Source organism: Papaver somniferum, unplaced genomic scaffold, assembly GCF_003573695.1.
Source record: "Papaver somniferum cultivar HN1 unplaced genomic scaffold, ASM357369v1 unplaced-scaffold_21, whole genome shotgun sequence".
NCBI lineage: Eukaryota > Viridiplantae > Streptophyta > Magnoliopsida > Ranunculales > Papaveraceae > Papaver > Papaver somniferum.
Genome location: NW_020631041.1, coordinates 17,047,144 through 17,051,985, shown reverse-complemented (window position 1 = coordinate 17,051,985; position 4,842 = coordinate 17,047,144).

Here is a 4,842-nt window from a genome sequence, read left to right as displayed (position 1 = left end):
AAAAGGTTGGTGTTCCCAACTACTATTCCCACCATGGTCATAAAAATGATGATGTCCATATTCAAATTCAGATCGATACTCATTGTATTGGCTTCTATCATACCAGATCGACATTCTTAATTGCAAGGGAATTCTACACAATCACAAACAAGGCTGACTCGACCAAATCAAACCTATAAAATCTAGCAAACAACAAGCATGATGGCTCCACTAAGATTGTTTCTAGACCAGCTTCTATTCCTTCAAAAAGGAATTCGTTACAATTTGAGCACACCCCTCTGGAATCTATCCGAGTCAAAGTAAGTTGAATTGAGGCGAGGGAAGCTCAGTTGAGCTTTGATACCCAAGGCCTCACCGCTATCACAAGGCGGCGCAATCACGCATTCAACTCACAGAAACCATCATGAACTTTGAAGTGTACTTAAAGAGCAACCAATATTTTTCGAACGAGTTTCCTATTAAGCGCGATACCCTATCGGTCTCGTTCTAGTCAAGTTTTAAGCTTGGGTTCGCGTTAGGTTTCGTTTTCCTAAGGCGGGCAAGAAGGAAACGGTGATGAAATCCGAGTCCTTATCTTGATTTGGCCAGGCCTTGCCCTTTACTAGGAAATTAAAAACAGTCCAAATTCGTCCTCAATCAATGAATCACCTTAAGGAATACAGTAACTCTCTTACAGGAGATTCGCGAGTGTTTCGATGGACTTACCTCCCGTACCAGACGGGGGATGAACCGTTGTAGTCGACTCGGGCCACGACTCCTATGTCATGTACGAACCCGAGGGGCCGAGACGATATTGTAATCGTCGTCCTTCCCTGCAGACAGTTTATATTTAATTTTTTTTTATATAACCCTTCCGTAGGGTTAAAAAAATAATAATAAAAAAAAAATGTCCAAAAGTCCAGAATAAAGTCCAAATAAAAAGTCCAAAAATTACAAAAATTATGAAAAATAAAGCCTATTTACAAATTCTAAAAAAAAAAAATAAAAGCTATATACAAAAAATTAAATCCTAAAAAAAAATTAAATCCTAAAAAAAAAATTATGTCTTTTTTTTCTTCTCTTTTAGCTTTTAGCTTTAAGATTTTTGTTCCCAAGTCCTTAGTATTCCACTTCGAACCTGTAAATCAAAGACACAAAAAGAAACGTAAAAAGGAACAAATAATAATAAATAAATAAAAAATTAAACCTAAAAACAAATCTATATACAAGTCCCCGGCAGCGGCGCCATTTTGTTGTAATATTTCGATTGCGGTAAATAAGAGTTCGTTGCTCGGACTTGTAAAGATTTAAAAACATAAAAACATATACAAACGTTTGTCACAGGATCAAGAGACATTAGTACTCAGGATTCCACCATTAATCATTCACACAATTCATATATTTATTCGAAACAATTATAGCTCAAATCATAAGGACTCTCATTCTTGCCAAGGTATGTTTTTAGAATATTTATTGTATATCACTAGCATGACGCATCAAAAGCACTATGACCAAGCATACATCATCATACGATATCACAAACAATTAAGAAAAATCATAAATCGATTAATAAAAAGTGCAAGTAGTCAAAAAAAGAATTAATATAATTATCATATGCGTAAAGAACGGCTTCCTCCATAATCCCAGTGTTGGGGTTTAGTTAATCATAATAATCATATTTTTAAAATATATATTTGATGCTCAAAGTATGATTAAAAGAGTCAAAAGTTATAAAACAGTGGTTCTGAGACTCACAAAACACGTCCAGAAAGAAACGATACCGCAAAACTGCAGCTAAACTGCGACACTTATTCACTGCGCTGGAACTGTTGAAGAACGACGCTTCTCTGCTGCTGACGCTGCTGAAAATAAGACTGTCCTGGCGAGTCTGTTCTTCGTGTTCTTGAAGCTCTTTAATGGTAGCAGCAGCAGCAGGTGAACATTGCTGCTACTCCTTCTTCTTCGCTCCCCCTGGCTCTGGCTCGACCCCAAACTCTTGATAAAACTTCTCTAACTTCTCTCCACCTCTTATATACTTCACAGCTCAAAGAAATCCCGATAAAATCTCTTTTTTTCTTTCTTCCAAAGTCTCGGAAAATATTTCTCCTTTTCTGTTCTTCACGCGGCTTCTGGGTTTATCAAAACTTCTCAAAGCTATTCGTACGCGTCTGTTAGCTATAAACTTTCCACCAAACTCTTATCAAGACTTGAACAGGACCTAGTACGTAACTATCCAGCGTAAAACTCTCACAAAATCTTTCATAGAAATCCTTAAAACTTGACAGAACAATACGTATCCTGTTTGGACTTTGATCACTTCTCCCAGCCATTCCAGCCCAAGTTGATCGATAAAATCACTTGCATACGGTCTGTTTAGTCTTAACAGGCCTGGCCCAATTGATTTCAGAGATTTAATCTCCCTCAAAACTGCCCAGAAATCCAACAACAAATTATCAGACGTGAACTTTAGTTTTCCCGCCAAATTCCATTATTTGAACTTTGAATGTGGTGTCCCCTTAACCAGACTGGGAGTCCCTTTAGCATATGCCTTGAAATGGGGTGCCTCTTATCCAAATTATGGGTTCCTTTATCAATTCTTCTGGGATGTTTTCCGCACTTTTTCAGGGTTCCTCCGGGGTATTTCCGGTACACTTCTGGGGCATTTCCAAGGGCCACATTTTTAGCCAATTTTTGCCGCAAAGCCTTATTTATCCAAAAACACCTACAAAGAGATTAAAAACCAAAATAAGTACAACAATGGGCACTAACAATATACACAATTAAGATAAATTAGACACATAAATGCGTCTATCAAGAGCCTTTGTCCGACTCATATCACTTGGTTGAAGAGAGTTGATACCAAACAGATTTGTTGTTCCTTTATTGTTTGGAATACGAACCAAAGGAATTGTTCCAAGTATGTGACTTATTTATAAGTTGGAGGCGTGGGAATACAGGCGGAACTAGGTGAACTATAGGTTTAGTTGCTTGGTCTCAACTATACGAAGTTAGGTGTAATTTTGTGTAGCGGCTTAATCCTGAGAGTATTCAATTCTGGACAAGGTCCCGGGGTTTTTCTGCATTTGCGGTTTCCTCGTTAACAAAATCTTGATGTGTCATTTACTTTATATTTCCGCATTATAATTATTTTATTATAATTAAAGTAAATTACACAAACGTTAATTCCTATTTACTTGATAAGCAATCCTATTGTGTTTGGTTAAGTCCAAACCTTTGTATCAAGTAAACATACTTCGTTGTTGTATTGTCTCGATCTCGTATCCATAGACGATCACATGAAGTGTGAACCGGTTAGTTGTATTGTCTCGACTCAGTCCATAGACAATCACTTTCGGAGAAAGGACTCATAGGTAGGAAAAGTTTTAGCTTGAGGTATATTTGGGTACCCTCGACTTTTCAAATTCAATTGGCCATGCTCAAGATAAGAGAACTTACGGAGCAACACCATATATGCACAAGATTGTGGATCGGAGATCGACCAGTACTGCGGAATAAACAAGGATTCATTCTATTTTTCATCATTATTTGCACAATTACATATAATAGACTTAATCCTTGTAAACAAAAGTTTTGTCCTTTCTTCTTTCAAAATAATGACATAAAAGGCTTTAGCTCTTGTATTGTCAAAAGTTCATTCTATCTTCTATCAATACTTTCATACCGACATAATAGAGATAACTTTTGACCAAGTATGGGACAGTCACAGGTTCACATACGTAAACAACATATCCCATAACAATTTGCAATATATAAAATCATAAAGATTAAAATTGCAAACATCATCTTCCAAAAAACTTAGAATTTAAATAAATAAATCTAAAAACATGAAGATGAAAACATTGGAAATATCTATGTGTACTCACAATAATGGCTATTCCAAACCCTAGTTTTTCTTCTAAAAACACAAGAAATAAATTCTCATAAGAATATTTACTAGACAAAATCAATTAAAACAAAACAAACTCTAAAGACCAATCATGATCACAAGCACTAATCAGAGTTCAGGCATCGAAGCTTCACTGGTTCCAAAATCTTCAAGCTTGTGACAGACTGTATCAACTGCATCTTCGGAGAAGATATCCTCATTGAGAATATTTTTAACATGTGACTTCATGAGAACAAGGTCAGAGTTAACCTTTTTCAACTCAGTTCGCAGCATGTTAAGATCTTTTACCGAGTTCTCAAGCTTTAGTTGGGTCTTCCTAATGTCAGTGAGAAAACCATGAACCACTTCAGCAGAGACCATCTCAGCATTTTCTCGATATTTATGAGAAAAAGAATAATATCATGAGGCACAAGATTCGAGTTCGTCAGCTTTAACTAGGGTTCTTTTCTTCTTTAAAAAATTTTGCAAGTAAACTGAATCATCAAATGAATCAGTTGGAAACTTCCAAGGGTTTGAAGGAGACCCCATTCTTTAAAACCAGGAAGAGAGAGTATGCGTACTCAAAAGAAAATATTGGAATATATATGGTTTCACAAGAACCAGAATTTAGGGTTTCCTAAGTTGGTCCGTGACAAATAAACTGGGTACTCGTACGAACACAGCCTTGACCTATAAAAACGTAAAAGACCCACGAAGGAACCAAATAACCAAGAACGTTGTTTCTCCGTCAAGATTTTTGCTACGTGAATAAATTCACAGGCTCAATAAATATTATATTATCACCAGAGAAGAGTTCAGAGCAAATAAAAGTAGCATTTTTGGACACAACAAGGTTTCAAAAAGAAAAAGAAAAAAAATCTCTACTCTTATTAGAACAAACAAATACTTATGCACGAGTGTCTGTGAATAATAATCCAGCTAAGAACGATAAGAAAATATCATAGAGAATCAGAAAA